We start from the raw sequence: 20,284 nt of genomic DNA, 5'->3' as shown, positions 1-20,284 counted from the left end.
CAGCTCTCCAGTTTTCAAATTTAGATTTTATGCCTAGGTTAGCTGCTTGAGAAGTTTGCTAAATAACGCTGAAAAATGATCTTACCAAAGAAAATACAAAAAAAAGTGTAACACGCAAAATACAAAAGTGAGCAACATTCAATTAGTGGCGCCGCCTTCAAGTGCCTTGAAGCGCCTTTGCTGAAACACCGTGTATATGCAACACAATGGACATGTTGCATCACAAAAAAGGCTCGCCGGGATGGCGCAGTGCCTTAAGGCGCTGTGCAACTGAGCCGAAGCACGCGGGTCCGATTCATAGCCACGGGGGCTCCTTATGTGACGGAGAGGAAAAGTGAAAACGCCCGTGTTTTCGAAACTTCGGCGCTCAATAAACATCCCCCAGGTGGTCAAAATTATGCGGAGCCCTCCACCACGGTGCACCGCATTGCCTGGTGGCCTTGGCGGTTTAAAGCTAACATTCAATGAATGATGAAATGTATTTCATCCCAGGCTATTCGATTACACGGTTTATTGTAAAATACAGACATACAGTGAAATGCAGGATTACAGGAACCAATTCTCACATTAAAATAAATTGACTAGGGGAAAAGTATATTTGTAGGAACTTCTTTCTCTTCTGTTCTGTTGCAGGTGAGGCGGAATCATTGTTACTTTCGTGAGCCCTCACCAAGAGATGGCACGCCTTTCGCGCTCCACCCGCGTCTTCTTCCATTACAGTACTCATTCCAACTTGACGTGTGCTCTCCGATTCATCAACACCGCTTGGCCGCCAGGGGCCCCCCAGTTACATCAAACTGTGACCAAGCACGAGACCTCACGTCAACGCCTATCTGATCGGAGCAATCAGCCGCGCATGCCATGTGAATAGACGCGACGCCTGAAACCTTGGAACAGTATCCCCGGCCTCCCAGTGAACTGCCTTGAGCCGGCTTCTCCGACGCCGCAAGTGTCTCCGCACGCAGCTGGGCGGTGTAATGTTGGAACCGCATGAAGCATTGCAAGGGGTCCCATGACTTTCATGTACGAGTTTAACGTATTGCTCGAACCAGCCGAAGCCCTCCACCAGCAGATAAAGAAACTTGACGACATCACATTTGACGAGACGCTGGACGACTTGCTCTGGAGGGAGATGCCGCACGCCGCAAACTACAGAAACAAAGTCGTGAACACGGCACCAGCCCTGCGCTTCAGGTTGCAACACCCGCTCATGTCGAGTCCTGTATGGCCAACGAGATGCGGGACTTGGAGCACCAGTAATTCAAGTCAGCGTTAGCTATTCAGCTCATGAAGCTCGATAAAAACCGCAGACACGGGCAGCCCTTCTCAATGCAGTTTTCGCTGGCTGTGCATAACATAACAACGACGATGTGTGCTCTGCAGGCACATTTGTCTCCCTTTACACCCTCGTAGCAGCGCTGCCATATAGGTCATCTCTAGAGCTTAGGCCAGCGAGTAGTGCTACAAACACGCCATGGACATATTGAAGAAGCTATTCGGCGGCAAAAGAAAAACATATTTCTTCCCCACCACAAATCCTTTTGGATTTTAAACCAGTTTCCTGGGCTCAAACAGCCAAGTTGACGACTGTATTACCACATATAGGTGAACATAAAAACTTGGAAGGACCTTGGCAACAGTCAAAATGACTATTGCTTCATGCTACAGTAGGTTCTCTACAGACTGGTGCTCCCGACATGGGTTTTATGTTTAATGAACGCTTCAAACCACCCACGCTCTAGACAGCGGCTTCCATCCCGACTCAAGGAGAAAGGGCCTCATAGAACCAGATGACGCAACTCGAACATGAGCTGCATAGGCTCCTCGAGTTTTTCCATGATTAGATATAGTGCTGAGAAGCAACGGAGCAACAACCTGTAATTAAGACACTGGACATCGTTGCTACCCTAGAAGACCCGCCTAAACAGACAGGAAAGCGCACACACAGCGCACACACAGCGTCATATCTCAAATCATCGGTGAACAGCCCTGTACAGTGCATGTCTGGCCAGACCACGAAGCATCGTTCAGAGGCCTAGGAATGCGAACAATGAGGCCCTACACGCAAGAAGCAGCTGCTCCGCAAGGTAGGCCGATGAGTTAAAGTCTCAAGTAAGGTCACTTGGAGAAATATGCTGGGGGTGAGTGCGGTGCAACAAGCATGCGGGCACGGACTGCACCACCATGTGACTGGGAAGAATGATCCCTACACTCAAGAAGCAACTACTCTCCAAGTTGGGCCGATAATTTAAAGTCTCAAGCACAGTCACTTCGCGAATGATGCTGGGGTCGTCCGCTGTGAACAAGCGTGTGCGCAACCACTCAACCACCATGTGTCCTAGTCGCCCCCAACAGCACCTCTGTGACCTCAATACCCGGAAGCCTACTTTTTCGAAGAAAAGGCGCTAAAGCAATGCTTGAATCTTGAACCAACAAAGTCGCAGGCTCGGCACCACATGGACACCACCGAATTATTTTCTCATGGCGGTTGAACAGACAACCGTTTTTAATTGCAGTGCACTTCAGGGGTTGGTCTTGTCGTCATAGCTCGTCCCCTGTTACGAGCTACGGCGACAAGCGACTGCGGAAATTACACGGTGCAGTAAGATAACGGATCCAAGGAGAGCCCGTGAAACGGCTTCGACAACCGCTGACGCTTGTCATATATCTCTTCGTTGCTATGCGCAAAAAAGGGCACGTACTTATAAGGCAAACTCTGCGTGTGTAACTGCGATCACACGCGTTCATTTATTTCGGAACCCCCGTTCGGTTGGTTTTACGATAGTAAGCGAAACAGTGTCCACCCGGAACGGCGCGTTCCAAACGGCGCAATAAGGCGCCGGTGCGTGAGTGATGAAAGCAAGCAAAAAGGAACAGAACTCCCACTCGCGCAGCTGCAGGAAAGGCGAGCGCAAGCACTACAAAAACGTGGGACATATGAATTGCATTGTACAAACCTCTGTTAAATTCTTCAAGGCTGGAGAGACACAGGGAGGCGAAGAGCGTGGTGGGTGGTAGTGGTGAGTGGGTAACGACGCCACAGCCCATTATCCCGAATCACTTCACTGCCGGCAGTACCGACAGCTTTCACGTTGCGTGCATCTGCTTTATATTGATTTCCAGATGCGAAGCCCATAACCTGCCAATTTGAACATCTTGAATGCTATAAAGCGTGCAGCGAAAAAAAGAAAGTAGGACCGTAGATGCCGATTACTGTTTTTACGTGTATTGTGTACTCTCATCATGTAATCTCGCACGTAATGGCAGGTGGGAGCTGTGCCAACAGAAGACTATCAAGACACAAGACACCATAGAGGAACAGTTTTAATTTTTTTGTTTAGGGCAGGCTATAATGACGATTACCGAATGGGCCCATCATCACCAGCGTACGTACATACATACATACATACATACATACATACATACATACATACATACATACATACATCCAGTGCGCTTCTACTGACCTTGTCCACAAATGGTATGGTTTAAAATAATAATGGGGAAGAATGAAATTAAGGAGTCCTTCTCTGCTACAATTCCATAATGTGGTAAGCATTTAGCCGCAATAAATGTTTAAGTGAAAATTCAGAGGCAACTTTAAAGAAATGTCAACTGGTCGTGGTACTTGTAAATGACACTTTCATCAGTGAGGAAAGGCAGGGATCAGAAACGCCGGGAAGAAGTGGGCAGAGCCTCCCAGGGAAAACACATTACGGGGCTCTGCCACCGAGACAACAACCCGCCCTCTGTATTCTTCGCCTATGCATGACAGAATGTTTTGCGGTGTGGTATATTGTGTACGACAAATCCCAGCAATGACTCTTGCCGCATCGACATGTCTATTGTCGTCACCAGCTTATGTACCACACTTACCCGTCTTTTACTGTTTATGACGTGGTGTTTGATGTAAGAATGCATTTTTTGGTACACTTCACAGGCGCCACCTTTGCCGAGGGCCACTAGGGTGATGGCTGTAGGAAATGACGTGTATAGCCTGTATCTGCGCGTGCATGACCACTCTAATACGTCCGTTTTGTCTCGGTACTCATTTCTTGACCGCCGCTGACCGTCAAGCGAACGTAGACCAGCCGTTACCTTCGTGTGCCGCTGTGGCTTTATTGCTGGTGCCGGGCCACCATTCCCTCAACCAGCTAAGAACGCGTGTGTACTGTGCATAAGATCTCTGTGCAGCAAAATCGTTGACGGCGAAGGAGCGTTTTGCTAACCGTAGAACTGTTTCACCACTTTTGTCAACGCACACTCCGAGGAGCAGTTCAAACACTCCTACGTACAATTTTACTTCATGATAGTGTAGAATAAAGAAATGTTATGTCGCAGCATATTATAAATGTTTAAAGTTGAAAATACATCAATATGGGAAATGTTAAGAACAACGGATTACTTATGGTCAATTGTTACTGCAATTTAAATATAAGTTTCTTTATATTTATATTTATATAAATATATTTATATAAGTATATTTATATAAGTATATTTATATTAAAATTCGAGCATTTTTAACTATAAACTGCAGGCAAAATTTCCAAAATCAAGTTATAACCCGCAGTTCACCAAGTGCTTTATATGAACAATTGTTATCTATTAAAAATGACTGCCTATATTTATCCAAATCTTACTCTAGACGTATGAAACACCAGTAAAAAGCCTTTAAAATATGGCTACCGTTTTATATATTAGGGTGGCATCATGGCCCGACCCGCTAAACCAATTTCGCTCGCGGACTAGCCATAGTTCCTGTTAATTATTGATAGTTACTCTGGCTGGTCAGTGAGGGGAAGCAGTTTGACCGTTGGTAAAAATTAAGACAGACTGCCCCTCCGCGGTAGATTATTGCACTGTGGGGTTGTGCATTAGCAAGGGATCTCTCTCTCTAGATTTTACCCGGACGGCCAAAATGCTTCCGTTCACTCTTTAGCCGGCATGACTATCAATAATTAACGGGGACTCTGGGTAATCCGTGAACAGAAGCGGTGGGGCGGGTTTGGAATAATAACACGTGACTGCTCCCATATCTGCCATACTGCAACACTAATGAGATCTTTCCCGCAGTAAAAAATTCGTCCCAATCCACCGCTGTGAATATGGTTGGAAAGCCAAGATACAAACGGCACCCAAAATGATCATCCATGCAACGTCACTTAAATTCACTCATGTCGCTCAACAAATAGTAAAGCCTGAGAGAAGGAAAATGCACTTAACTTCATTACTTATTTATTACTTATTTATTTATTCGCCCATATTTAAGGGAACATACCTAAGATGGAGTACGTTTCTGCAAAAGAAAGTTTGACATTTACCTGAATGCAGCCATACGGCTACAAAGGAAAGCCATACAGCTTCCTCAGAAACTTGGCAGTCGAGGAAAAATTCGTCCTCGTCCAGGATTTATTTATTTATTAACCTATTTATTATTTCAAAGAGATATTCTTGGTAACGGTATATCCATGCATGATGCATGAACGGTGGTTGGTTGAGTTGAATTGGTGTAACGCATGAAAGGCAACTCTCTTTTTATAAAATAAAAGTAAGCTGAAACCCGTTATTAGGCCATCTTGCTTCTCCGTCTCTGCCGCTGCGGACGAAGGCGACGAGTTCGGCGGCAGAAGCGGAGGAGCAAGCGGAGAAGGAGGCGGAGGAAAAGGAAATACTTCTATTCAGATTTATGACGCCCAGAGTGCGGCCCAGGGCAGTGGTTCCTTCTTCACTGGAGCCCATACGCAGTTCGCGCCGCCTTTGCTCTGTCCACCAGCTGAAGCTGGGAAATCAGAGAAAGGTTGGACAGCAGCATCTCCCATTGCCTTGGTTGTGTAGTTGACGGAAATGAGGAGGGTTTTCAGGGCTAAAGTCGCACACCCCAATTTTGTGGCCGAGTGTTCCTACTTCGGAGCAAACTTTGCTTCCAGCGTCGTAGCGATTGCGGTGCATTAAGTGAAGACGCGTCGGCGCGGGAAAGAGCTGGCTTGTATGACCCGTACGGCAGTTAGTTGTTCTATGGAAAGGTCAGGATAAGGCGAAGGTAGGGTCGGTCTCTGAAGGCGATAGTGCTGGGTTATCTCCGTGAACGTGACTAGCGGGTGACTGTCTTCGGGCAGCTCCACAGCACGGGGGGGGAGGGGCCGGTTGGAAGGAGGGGTAAAAGCGCCGGCTTGTTGTTGGACGCATTCGTTGCCAACCATAGAAGCGTGAGCGGTTGTCCAGATGAGCTTAAGGGTACCGTTTAGGAAGTGGTTTCTAACTCATGCGGTGCAGGTTGGGATACCCAACAGGACTGGTAATTCCATTAGGCTTGTTTGAAATCAGTGACTAGGATTCGAACACCTGGTTGCGTTAGAGCCAAGGCGACGGCTGCTTCTTTGGCGGCCGTCATGCTTTGCTTCTTGAGGGAGGTACACGCAAGGTGGTTGGTTCTGGAGGTAGCCACGATGATGGCGTATTGCTTCCCACGATTTTGGGAGGCGGCAGCGCCGATAACTACAAGATCCTAACCGAGGGGAGTATTGAGCGCTCGAGCCCGTGTTTGTCGGCGACCCTCGTCATGTGAGGGATTCTTATTTCTAAGCAAGGGAAGAATCTTTAGTTGTTGTCGCCAAGAGACCGGGAGTACATTACGCGGAGTGACATTCTGTGCTGCTCAGCCAATCTGGCAAAGGTTGCGGCGACCCGCGGCAGCTCTGCTCAATTGGGAGCATGTGGTTAGAAAGATCGTCAGCTATCACCTCTTGAACCATATTGCTGTGCCTCGTGCCAAACAGCCTCTCTGTGGACGCACTCGTGGGAAGAATAATGGCCTCCTCAAACCACTTTCTAATAATTATATAAAGCATCTTTATGTCCTCCTTGCCGGAAAGTGGGGAGTGGACGTAAGTGATTTTCGACAGGACAAAAGCATGAATTAATCCAAGGGTACCGGATTTCTTGCGGTCTCGCTTCTTTGTGTCAACTCGCCTGATCATGTGTATGATTTGGTTGATGCTGTGTTTGAGGCCGTGCAAGTATAGATAACTCTTGGTTTTGGCCTGGAGATGTAGTCCCCGGATCTTTATGGTACTGCTAGAAGTGATCAAATGAAATCAAATCAAATTACTTGATTCAAACATCCCAGGATGCTTAGGGGGACAGAAAAAAAGCCCAGAAAAGGTTGACGGGGGTCCGGGCCCCTAAAAAGCACACAGTAAAAAGCGGAGCAAGTTAAAAAGCGCCCTCAGTGATAGTGAACTTACAGACGCAGCTGCTTGTAGACACAAATGTACACTCAAAGATTGCAATGTAAATAACAAATCTAAGCAATATCAGGATGGGAAAACAAGAATAATCTGATGTACATAATATGCGGAAGATTAAAAAAACTTGAAAGAAACCGCTAGAAAAATGCGTGTTACACCAAACCACAGTATGCGCGAGTGCAAAATTTGCGCCATAAGAAGCACTGGCACGATTGAGATGACGCAAAACAGAAAACGAATTCAGGATATTGCTACCTGAAGTTTGTTTCGCTTTCCAGAAATATTTTTCGTAAATCTTGAAATGATTTATGTGTCACATCTGGGGTATGTTTTTCGTACAGTTCGTTCATGGTTGACAGGAAGCGAAAGTGTAACATCTGTTTTCCGGAATTAGTGCGGCAAACATTAACTTTCCATTTTTCGGGATTTCGTGTACAACACGCAGGACGTTGTGTTGTAACCCCGGCTAATTCAGCTAATGAATTGTCGTGCTTAACTATTTCTTACTTGTAATAACGGGTCAGGCTATAGGTATATAAAGAGTGCACATGGATAATGTTAAATTTTGTAAACAGTTCTGCTATGTGAGAATAGTATTGGGCCTTGGCTATTATGCGGATTACACGTTTCTGTAAGTGCGATAGTTGATGAATATTTTACGCTGTTGTCGTTGCCCAAACCAGAGCGCCGTAATTAATGAACGAGGAAAACAGATTTTTAGAAAAGTGTATTCACTTAAAAGGGAAACGATGAACAATATTGGCGCAAATACCCAGCCGTACGCGAACGTTTTTGTGTAAGGTAGGTAACGTGGTCGTTCCACGGCATATTTTCTGCGAAAATGATTCCAAGAATTTTAAAATGGCGAGCGACTTCAATTACACGGTATTGACTACGAGCGACGGAAGAACAATCAATTTTTGACATGGGTGAAACATCCCAGCCTTAGTCTTATTAACGTTGACTTTCAGATCATTTTCACTTGCCGAGTTGTTTATTTGTTCCAATGCCCTATCGCTTGTTCAGCTAAAACGATGCTTGTCTGCACAGTGGAAAACGTACTTGTGTCGTCGGCGTATAAAAAATGGTCAGCAGACTGGCCTATATGAACTGCATCATTAATATAAATAAAAACAAGAACGGCCCTTAAATACTTCCCTGAGGAAATGCGGAAGCTACGTGCTTTACGGCTGAGCTATGTCCGTGAATGTCGACGTATTGTGTCCGATATTGTAAGTAAGAAATTAATAAAGAAAGCACTTTTTCGCGGAAGCCATAGTATTCGAGCTTCTGAATTAGGATACTGTGGTTGATAAGGTCGAAAGCTTCCGTGCAATCTAAAAAAAGGCCTAACACCATATTTCGTTTTTCAAAATTGTCTAGCATCCCTTTCGTTTGAGCAAGCAAGGCTAGTTCGGTTGATTTATTTTTTTGAGAGCCGTACTCCGCAGGCGTTATCAGTTTGTGCTTGTCGCGGAAGTCACAAGACGTTGAAGAATCAATTTGTCGTGGCCCTTGGTAAAGACGGGATAGACAGACCGTGTTTGTTGCCTTTTTTATAGATTACGGTAACTCTTGCGGACTGCATGTATCGCGGCGACACAGCGGACGATAAGCAACCACTAAGCATATGCCTCGAAATTATGCTATTACGTCGATGGCGTATTTAATTGGCGTGGTTTGAAGGCCAAAGCTCCTTCCGTCTTACTGTTTCTGAGCGACACAAACGCTCCAACAACTTCATCATTAGTGACTGGCTTGAAAGGCATAGTGTGACCCTTCTTTTGCTCTATGTAAGATTAACAGCCAGAGTTGTTTTGCGGTTCTGCCACGGAAAGAATGCAATTCTTAAAGGCATCGGCCAGATCGATCACGCTTGTTTCCGTGTTATTTATACTTATATTTGAGAGAGTTTCGGGTGGCTGCCTGGTTAGACGATGAATTACCTTCCACACGTCCAGCGATTGTCCTGCGTGATGAATTAAAAAGTTTCCAGCGTAACGCCTCTGGGCGGGACAAAATTCCGTATTTACAAAATTTCGATGGCCTGGCCATCAAGGAATCTTTGAATGTGTTGCTTGATGTGTCGTTTGGCTTGAGGGCAGACGACAAGGAGCAGTGATTTTTTTGGTGAACACTGGATGCCACAGGCTTTAGCACATGGGCGTACTAGAAGTGAGATGCCATGCGTTGGTGTGAGCTTCCTTTTATTTTTGTAACTCTTAGCTCATGCGGAACGCGCGCACAGGGCCGCTAGATGTGCCGTGGGCGGACCGCACAGCGGCGCGAGTGGTCGCGTGACGCTATCACGTGGCATTCATCGAGAATGCAGGGGATAATCACGTAGATGTCCTTGGTGAGTGACCCATCTGACGGTCTGTTTCCGCGTGGGCTCGCAGCTAAATCCGTAAGACAACGTGCTATCGCTTTGTTATTCTACTAGTTCCAGGTTCGATTCATGGCGGTTTCAGTAAATTCTTTTATTCGCGAGTTTTTCTGTTGACAACAACGGTCGCGAAAGAACGCTTGGGGTATACAGCTAAAGCTTTTTTTTAAAGGTAGAAACGGAAGACAAACGGGTAGCAAAGTGAATTTTAATTGGCATTTCATATTTTGGAATACATGTAGAGTTTCCGGACGGCCTTTTAATAAAGGAGAGCTCTCTTATCGTCGCCCTGCCAACTTGCCTTCTTTACGCTTGCTTACTGGCAGCGTACAGTAAAATTAGAATACAGAAATTTGGAGCGCAGGACACAAAATAACGCAAGCAGGTACATTAGACAGGACGAGCTCCCGCAATGTACTAGCCCAATAACACATAAATAATTATAGTCGCCAATATCCTTAACTCCCCCCTCTAACTCCCTCCTGCCCCCCTCAAATTACAGAACTAGTAATGCGTGAGAGAGCTGGGAATGATATTTGCATGTTTTCCGTGTTGCGTTACGTCCCTGGGGGATATTATAATATGTTTTTTTGTTCAAGAAACCAGTACTTGAAAATTAGCGCTCTCTCAGTGCGCATCTGTCCTATCCGCGTGTTCGTAGTTTATCTTTCTTCTGCATCGGTTTGTCTTCTGCTTTTTAGGCCCTAAAGGCCGAATAAACCTCGAAGTGAGCGACGGAAATGGGGCTTCTACACACACCGTGCACCGCCGCCCGTAACATGTGTCGTCGTTGGAAATTAAACAACTACAAAACATTACTGATCGGCTTCAAACGTAGAAGAGTGCCAATTCTTTATACCTGCGTGTGTAATAATTGTTGCGGGCAAACATAAATGGCTTCGCGTTGTGCTTAACAGGCAATTTTGCTTTGACAAATATAATCTGGAATGGTGAATATTTTAGCAACTTAGGCACGGTATTCCTCACCGTGTTTAACTCTTAAACAGTTTTCTATTCTCCATGTGCCTTATCGGCCCTGGCAGAAGACAATACCCAGACACAAAATGGAAGAAAACTCTTGTTCTGGTGGTGGCTCATACTTATCAGAGTACTACATTTTTCTTTTAAATGCAAGGCACATTTCACGAGTGATAGACACAGCCCTACGTGGCCTTTAATGTAATATGTAGTGACGCTAATTCTATAACATCTGATTTTTTTGCAGAGCTATTGGAGCGCATGCTGACAATGGTTTAAAAATCAGTCAATAACAATTTTTTAGTTGCTAATGTCATGTTGCTCTCGGAAAACCCATCTTGTTCTTGACGACACCTGCGTCCGATGTAGAGTTGAAACCAGCTGTTCCATATCCCAATAAATTTAGAAATCATTAGACAGACTGATTGAAAATGGACAAAAAAAATGGTTGGATTTTATTACCAAAGAAATGCTTTAGCCTCGTAGCCGCAATTTGATATTCAGTCTACCAGGAATAAATATATCCGAACCCAAATACCAGACACAAATATAGAAGGCCCAATACATGCGGGTTTTTATGCGAAAGAAATCTTCTGCGGCACATAGCCGTTGTAATCCTTTGAAATAAGCAAGTACAATTATACCCACTTTTTTTGAAAACCACGGTTTGGTGATCACACCAACGTTAAAGTGAAATTTCAAACCAGTTGAATGTGTAAATAAGGCACATTACTTTTTTGATCACATTTAGCGTTGACATAAATAAACATACGGCGTATCTGCTCATTTTGTTGCAAATGTCGCCGAAACATGATAGTCGACTGGCAACCCAACCAAGTAAAGGCCTCCCTTCTCTTTCCAACTCCCCTCTCATTCTGTTCCTTTTCCGTCTCGTGCCTCCTAAGATTACACGTTTGAGGTTTGCTCAAGTCAATTTAAATTTACTGCGTTGTATTACTCTAAGTCGGGTGTCTCGATGCCTGGGCTGTCGTGCGTCGGAGACGCGCTTGAATCGAGGTATTCTAATACATCATTTATTGAACCACAATGCCCTACCGCACGACTGTTACAAGCGAACGTGCATCCCATCTAGTGGAACCTTTCGTTGCTATTGCAGTTTGATTTCTGAAATGCCGCAAGGAGATAGCGCTGGCAACAGTGCACGATGGTTTTCTGCCGTTGCTGTAGTATTTCATTTGCAATCGCAAATACCAGGCATCAGTGACTTTTTTAAAAAAAGGAACACTGGAAACACCACTCACTCATTGATTTAATGCCCTATATGTCTATAGGGCATTATATGTCTATATGTCTATTATACCTTGCGCTAACCTGGAGCTCGCCTCGCGTGGAGGTTTGTTTCGGTAATGCCTGCAAGCACGCTGTTCACACCTTGATGCGCTTATATTTCCAATGTACGTACTGCAGGTGGTTGGTAATCCCACTGATCCAAACTTGTGCCCTTCTGCTACGCCGCTCTTCCTAAACCATCCGTAAAGAGTGCGGCGATTCGCTCTATTTTTGGCGTTATATTAGGGCCTGAAAGGAGCCGCGCGCACGAAGACTACAAGACACGGGTGTTAGCAAGCAAGTGTATAGTTCACGCTTGCTTCGCCCGATAGAAGAGAATACGGAATCCATTCACTCGGAGAATATGAGAAGGCTTTCATCACCACACAGGAAGGCAGAGGGGGTGACGGGGGAGGCGCCCTCTTGGTCGTCGCGTACGACAGGCTCCTTTATAGCATATTCGAAACGTTATCCAAAGCCGATCCACTTGCAGGCTGCTCGATTGGGTGGGGGTGGCCTGCGTACGCGGACACACGGGCAGCTCGAACGTGCAATATTTCAATGTCATTTTTCGCGCCACCAGGGTCAGGTCACAAAATTCCGAGAAGGCCTACACGGCCAGAGTAATGTTTTCGAGGTCGGCCATTTCATGCAGACACAAAGCTTTTGCTGCCAGCCTGAGAGCGCCTAGCACCGCTTTGTGGCAACCATTTACGCTATAGACAACACCAATTCTCCATCCGTGTTTTGTCACTCAAATTAAACGTAACGAAAAAATCAAAGAGAAGTGCGAGAGAGAAACGTCAGCTTTGGATGCTTATTTCTCACCAAATAAAGGATCTTTTCGCGTCAACAAATCCTGCGAGAACTACAAAAGTATCATCTTTTAGTTAAAACGAACTTTCATACAGCATTTACTGGCCCTTTCAAACAGCGTATGCGTATTGCATATCTGAGTTGAATATCCTCGCCGTGTCACGTCATGGAGAGGGAAAATACGAACCGTGTACGGCTCGGTAAAAGATACGGACCTACCAGAACCGGAGTACGCGACACTGGCGGCCCCACCTGGCTGCAGCCCTGGGAAACACGCGGACGTCTACAGCCAGGGCAACTGCAAGGGGGCGTCACCAGTACCTCGGCGGTGCGCTCCGCGGCTGGGGTTTGTACAGTGCGTGTAGCATTTCGAACAATATCTGAGAAATCAAACATCCAGAGGTTTTCAACCAAGAAGTGTAAATATAACTATATGCTTGATTGTGTCTCAGTTGTGCGTGACTATTCTCTTTCGCTCCATAATGTTGACAAGTAGGAACGTTGCCACAAGATTGGGACCTTTATAGATGTCTTCAACTATATAATAAGCTCCGCCAACAACTGCCTTAACTTTTGCCACGCAGCGGATTCGCGGCACGAACGTAAAGACAGACCAAAATTTCTGCGTTCAAGTAGCCACGATAGGCTATCGTTGTTAGAAGCCAGGTTTCGTAGAAATAAAAATTGGCGGGGCGGGTGTGGCTAATGTATGTCTGTGGGGCAGAGGGATGCGCACGGAGCTACTCTTTAAGTGAAAATCAAGCGATAACGTCTTAGAGGGTGTAGGGGTATATGCGCGGTACGGGTAGAGCGGCGTCAACCTGGCTATGGCGAACCCGGCCACGGGTTACTTTGAAATGGGTAAGGCATGCGACATTAGCTAAAAAGAATGCTCTGGAAAACATAAATCCTGAATATTTGCCCGAAAAAGGGCCACTCTGCGCAACGGTTGAAAACTGAAACGTGGAAACTTGTTTGTGCCTACGGAATATTCTTTGCAGTTGGTGACACCCACCCAAATTTTTGGGAGTTTTAAAACATAATTGAATATACGCTGATAACGTTCTTCAGGTTACGTTTGTGGGGACCAGGGTTCCGGCCGCAAGGCTAGCTCGGCTGAACTCCATCACGGACCGCCGACTGGCGTAGCGGCAGAGAGCTGCAAGGAACACACAAACACAACGACAGGGCCAAACTCTCATTTATTGGCGCTCCACCAATAACGTAGCCGACTCTCGCTCGTCCCGACGCAGCCGTCCGGCGAGGATCAGGAGGCCGGCGCGTAGGGGGGTAGACAAAGGAAGGGGGAAGCCGGATCTCCGGTCTCTCCTCGTTGCCAGCTCGAACCCAAGAGGCCCTTCCTTCGTCCCGCGCACCGAGACCGGCCCACCGGGGCCCCGAAGAACCGGTCACGTGACAACGATCGCCGCGCCACGACACGCCAGCGCCGCGGCGAGAGCGACGCCTCTGCCGAGGGGAGAGAAGGAGTCTTCCCCCCTCGCCTCGGCTTCGCGCGGCTAGGAATGGGGAACGCGCCAGGACTCTGGGTTTCCCACATCCCTCCCCGTTTGACCGAAGCCCCTCGGACCGGAGGGTTCCGGCCGGCGGTGGTCTCACAACCTACCGCCGCGAGAAGTCGTCCAACATCTTGAGGAAGGCCGCCGAATCTTGCGCGGCGAGGTTCGGCTCCGCCGGCGGGGGAGCGAACCCGGCGACTAGAGGATCCGCCGTCGGGCCCAGGAGGTCGACAGCCGCGCCCCGGCCAACTGGACCATCAGATTCCATGGGGCTCGATTCCGCGGCCCCGGCCGACGGCGACGCCACCCCGGCAGCGAAGGCACCTCCCGGTCCCCGGTCACCGGCCGACACCGCCGCCAACGCCACCGCGAAACCGCAGGACCGCCGGCCTCCGCGGCCGCCGAAGCCAAGATGGCGGCCGCAAACGCCGGATCGGCCCGCATGCGGGCCCGCACGGTGGCGACGTCGAGTGTTGCGGCCGCCGAAGCCGCAGCCGGTGCTCGCCGTGGTCCCGCCGCCGCTGCCCTGGCCGCCTTGGCGGCCTCCGCGGCGGCCTTGTGCCGCTCCGACGCCTCGTGGTACTCGGCAGCCACCACGAGGAGGCCGCAAATGGCGCAGTAGCGGGCCCCCGGGTCCGGAGTCGCCACTCCGCCGGGGAACGCGGCGCCGTGGTCCGCCAACGTTCAGCCCCGGAACACCTGGGGCACCCGGTCCAGCGGTAGGCCCACCTCGCACTGGACCGGGCCGCTCCAGGGCGCCGCCGAAAAGTAGCCGCGCAGCGGCTCGTTGCCCGACTGGGAGACCCAGGTCGCCACCGTGCGGGCCGGCAGCGGCCGCTCAATCTCCTCTGCCGGCAGCGGCAAGCCGCCGTGTAGGTCCCGCCATGCCTGTCGGGGCTCGTTCAGGTAGGGCGCCGGGGCCGCAGGTGTTCTCCCGTACCGCCGCGGGCCGTGCCGCCGCGGGCCGCCCGCGCCTCGTCGCTCGCCGTGGTGGGGTGCGCGCCCATGACGGCCCTGGCCGCCGGAGGCTTCGGAACGAGCGGGGCACGACATGCTGCATGGGTGCCGGCAAGATGCGAAAGAGCCCGCGGGAGCGGCCCGCCCAATGACGGTGGCCACTCGAACCTCCGCCAGGGAACTCTCGGGGGGCCACGTGCATTATGCGCCATCTCTCGTCGTCCGAGGAAGCGGCGCATGTCCCCTCGGGCGTGCAGGTCTCAGCCCGCCGGAGCTGCTGCCTCACCCGGTCAGCGGACTCGCCGATGGCGGGTCTTGTAGCGGTGCTTCGGGAGTCTTCCCTCCGCGCCTCCCTCGAGCTCGCGGTCTCGGGCGCCCGAGGTTGGAGCGTCGGCATTATCGTCCCTCCGAAAGTACTGCTTCAGCTCGCCCACGTGAATGGGGCCGCTGATTCGACCCAAAATCGGGTCTCTCAGCTTGTAGTTTAGCCGCGCGAACTTGTCGGCGACCACGAACGGTCCGAACCATCTGACACCGGCCGCGAACCCCGCCCTAGCGTCGCTTAGCGCATGGTTCCGTTTCAAGACAGTGTCGCCCACCTGGTACGCCACGTCTCGATGAGCTCGGTCATAGGCCGCTTTCTGGTCGCCCCTGGCCTTACCGTGACTGCGGTTTGCCTCCTTGATGGCGTCCGCCAACCGCTCGCGCAAGCGCCGTGCGTAAGCCGCGTCTGCTGCTTTCGCGGGCCGTCTGGCCACTACCGTATCCGTCGGCGTGTTCAGCTCTCTGCCGAACATCAGGAACGCTGGCGTGAAACCCGTACAGCGATCCACGCTTTTGCGCAGAGCGAAGGAGATTGAGCTCAAGTGCTCGTCCCAGTCTTTTCGCCGTCTGGCATATGCTCCGAGCAGTGGCTTCACGTCACGATTCCGGCGCTCCGTCACGTTCGACTTGGGATGATAGCACGATGTTGTTTTCTGCCTGACACCCATGGCCGCACACGCTTCACAAAACAGTCTTGATGTGAAATACGTGGCGTTGTCGGTAATCAGCCGCTCCGGGAATCCGTAGCGACAGAACACTTCGGACAGCTTTTGCAGGATCTCCTGTGCTGTCGCTTTGCGCAGCGGATAGAGTTCAGCGATCCCACTGAAGTGGCATGTCACCACGAGTACAAACTTGTACCCTCTCTTGCTGCGCGGCAGCGGGCCCATCAGATCGCACGCCAGGATCTCCCATGGCTTTGTGCTCGCGATAGGCTGTAGTAAGCCCGGCGCCAGACGTGGCATGTGCGTACGTAACTACATATTTGTGCCTTCATGCCGGGCCAGGTAGCATACCGACAAAGCTTCCGCCATGTCTTTGGCGGGCTACCGTGACCGTCTGCGTCGTGGTAATGCTGCAAAACAGCACACCTGAGCTTGCGCGGGATCACGGCCTTAAAACACTCGTCTGAGTCGTTTTTTCCGGGCACGTACTTCAGCAGAGCCCCGTCGGCGTCAAGCAGGTAACTCTCCAGCTCACTCGCAGCAATACCGGCTGCATTAGAGCTCGCGCCAGCCGCAATACCAGCAGCTTCCCGGCGCCCGTCATTCTCCGGTGTTCGATTTGCCTGAGGGTCCGTCTCTTCACTAAGACTGGCGATCACCTCCCGACAAAACAAGTCCTCGTGCTGAGCCTCGAGTAGCTCCTCCCGACTGAACGCAACCTCGAGAGGAAGTCTTCCCCCGACGTGGTGCGCGTGCGCTGAGTTCGGTGCACGGGGAGTCCCGCGCATCGCGCTCCTCCCGCGTCGACAGAGTTTGCTCGTTCTCCGCATCCTCCTCGGCTTCTCCGGCCGGTTGGGTGTCGTTTACCGGCGCCCGTGACAGCGCGTCGGCAACCACGTTTGAGGCACCTTAGCGATAGCGTACTTCGTACTCGAAGCGTTGCAATGTCAGGGTACATCGCGCGAGCCTCCCGCAGAGCTCGCGGAGGCGGGAAAGCCATGTCAGGGCTATGTGATCGGTCTCCATCGTGAATTTGACCCCCTCTACGTACATCTCAAACTTGCGAAGTGCGTAGATTATGGCTAGACACTCCTTCTAGGGGACCGAGTAGTTTCGCTCTGCTGGTGTCAGCGCACGGCTCGCAAAAGCCACGGGTCGCAGTTGTTCTCCGTCCGCCTGGAGGAGACCTGCCCCTACGCCGAGGTCACTCGTATCCGTCTGGATGTCACAAACTGCAGGCCAGACCCTCCATTTTTTATTTCCGGACGGCCTCCCGAACAGAGTCGGCCATCTTGCGCCGCGCGGGGGAATTCGGGGTGCCCCCTTCGGCTTTGTGCGCACCTCCTTTGTTTAGCCCTGCCTGCTCGGAGAACAATGCGAGCTGCCGCATTCCAGCGCTGTTGTCCGAGGGTGACGTCACGGTCGCTGGCGTGGACGCGCGCTTGCGATCGTAGCGAAGGAAGCAAGGGCCCCCAGGAGGGGGAAAAGAGGAACAATGGGAATACTTCGAAGTGGGGCTACGGGACGGCCGGTGGAGGTTATTTAAGCGGACGCAAGCGATCGCTTGGGGCAGTCGGCGAAGATTTCAGAACGTGCTACGCGGGGAAAGGCCCGGGGGTGACGCGCTTTAGCAGAAGCACATCGGTAGGCTCGCGACGGACCGGTCCACGCCTCGGCTCAGCGCTCGAGTTCGCCCGTCGCCGCGAGTCCCATGGCCGACCAGCTTCTGCACCCCGGAGCCCCGAAACACGTGAGCTGCTGCCCGGCGAGGCCGTCTCCACCTCGTCGTGACTTTCTGCCGTTCAACCGGCGGGTTCTACTTGTCTCGTAGAGACTTCCTCTTCCCGCGCCCCCTCCTTCGGAATTGTTTGTCGTATCGGGTTAAGGTATCCGCCTTCAGTTTTTTTTCTAGCGTCACTCGTAACTAACAATGTTTGTCCCCTAGAGGGTTTTGCGTGTTGTGTAATTGTTAGTACTTTTGTTGTAGTTGCGTTGTCGAGGTTAAAACAAGTGTTTGCCTCTAGAGTGTGTCGCGTACGGCTGTCTGAGTATGTTTTCGAGGTAGAAGGTTAAGTCGTAGTCCACGGCGGATTATTGCCTGCGCGCACAGGCCGATGGCATTGTGAAGGTTTTTTTTCTCTTCTTGTGTCGGGCGTTGCCCTGTAGTCTTTTTGTTTGTACAGTAAACCTATATAGTCCAAAACGTAGCCGAGCATCTCCGTTGTGATTTCATTCACCCCAGCAATCTCGGCACACGTGAAAACTCACGGGCCGACCACCCTGCTAAAATACAAATAACTGTTGTCTCGCGCCCTTCTTTGGTTTTTGCTAGCGGACGCAATTGTCCGGGGGAGGAGTTTGTGACAATAAGTGGCGTCCACGGCAGGACCGGTCGGCCACGTGTTGCGGTTGCTGGAATCGGAGAAGCTCACGTGTAGTAACGCTAGCCGCTGGCTCGCGCGTTTGTTCTTTGAGGCTCCACAGTAGCTGAACTAGCCGCCGCGACGCAAGGTGCTTCTACCAGATATTTTTTTTTTGTGTTCTCCCGGCGCTCGAGATGGCGGAGACTGACAAGTTGATCGAACAGGGCCGAATTTTCGGACTGGAAGGAAGTAAGTTGATGGAATTCGTCCAGCAGGAGATAGCAAGGCGTACAGATGAGCGTAATAAAGAACGGCAAAGGAAGAAGGAGGAGGCGGAAGCCGAAAGGCAAAGAGAGAGGGCAAGGTTTGAAAGAGAGATAGAGAACCATAAGGTGGAGATGTACCTAATTAGCCAGTGCAGAAGTCTGGAAGAGCTGGAACGGAATAGACAGAGGAGGAGAGATGAGGCGAAAGAAGAGAGTATGAGACAACAGCAGGAGGCTGAACAGGGAAGTCAGAGGAGACAGCAAGAGGCTGAACAGGAGATCCAGAGGAAAGAGTTAGAACAAGAGCTGCAGCGGAAGCACGAGGAAGCGCAACCGGAGATGCAGTTAGAGATAGATGAAACTCAACAAGAGGGTCAGAAGAAGGAAGAGTTTCCGCGAGTCTTTGGAAGGAAAGATCGCGAGGCGGAGATGGGAGGCGAAGAAATGGAAAAGACGAATGCCATTTCGCAGTACGCAAGCTCGAGGGTCCAGGCGGAGTACCTGAAGAGTCTGCAGCTTTGGGGGCGTGCGATGCTGGGCCGCCTGAGTTCGTGCCGCCGTTGCAGGAGCAGTGCGACAGCGCAGGCGCGTGTCTGGGTGGTTCTCAGCATACGGCCGCGGGTCAGAGACAGCCTCGAGAGCAGAGGGCTTTGGCCCCTAGCGTGCGCAGTGGCAGGACACCGAACTTGTTAGGCAGTAGGCCAGCAGGGGAGCGCACCGGGTACGGCGAGTTCCGACCGGCGCGGGAGAGAGCTACGGTCGCTTTGCAGCACGCGCGTAAAGGAATGCGCGCGCGTAGTTCCGATTTTCGCGGGAGAGAGGGAAATGGGCGGCTGTGCCTGACCACGCCGTGGCGGACGACGCTCCGTAACATTTCGGGTGACTCTCGGTATGTACCCCCTCGTGGGGCTAGTTACCCCAGCCGTTCGACAAGCAGAGTTACTTGCCTAGGCGGGTAGAGACGCTATCGCGGGTTGACCGTTTTGTGGCCTTTGGTACAATGTTGTATGTTTGACTTTACTGTGTAGTCTTTTTGTTGAGTGTGTCGTGCCGCGTGCTTCTGCTCCGCACGCCGATAGAGTGTTGGTGTAGAAAAGAAAGGTTTTGTTTTCGTTCCCCTTAGGAGATGTGTTGTGCGTTGAGTTCTCCCTGTTTAGGACTAGTGTGGGGGTGCAAGAGAGAGACCTGAACAGTTGTGTGTGCGATGTGGTGGCGCGTGAACTTGCGCAGTGCAGTCGCCCAAAAGTGCTCTGCAGGTGAGCGCGTGCTCCGATACGTGAGTGCGCGTTATTACGATTCATCTGAGCTGTGCGACCAAAAGAGACACTGACTCGCCACGAACATTTTTTTTTGTTGCTTTTTCTCATTGCCTGTGTAGAGCAGTGTGCATGTGTTGTGGCCTGTTGTTTGTGTGTGTTGGAATATTCTGGGATAATATTCTTTAGGAGGGGGCAAGTGTCACAAACTGCAGGCCA

This window comes from Haemaphysalis longicornis, unplaced genomic scaffold (genome assembly GCF_048455015.1).
Source record: "Haemaphysalis longicornis isolate Haplotype H1 unplaced genomic scaffold, Haemaphysalis longicornis Haplotype H1 scaffold_13, whole genome shotgun sequence".
Taxonomy (NCBI): Eukaryota; Metazoa; Arthropoda; class Arachnida; order Ixodida; family Ixodidae; genus Haemaphysalis; species Haemaphysalis longicornis.
Note: the sequence above shows the minus strand (reverse complement) of the source record.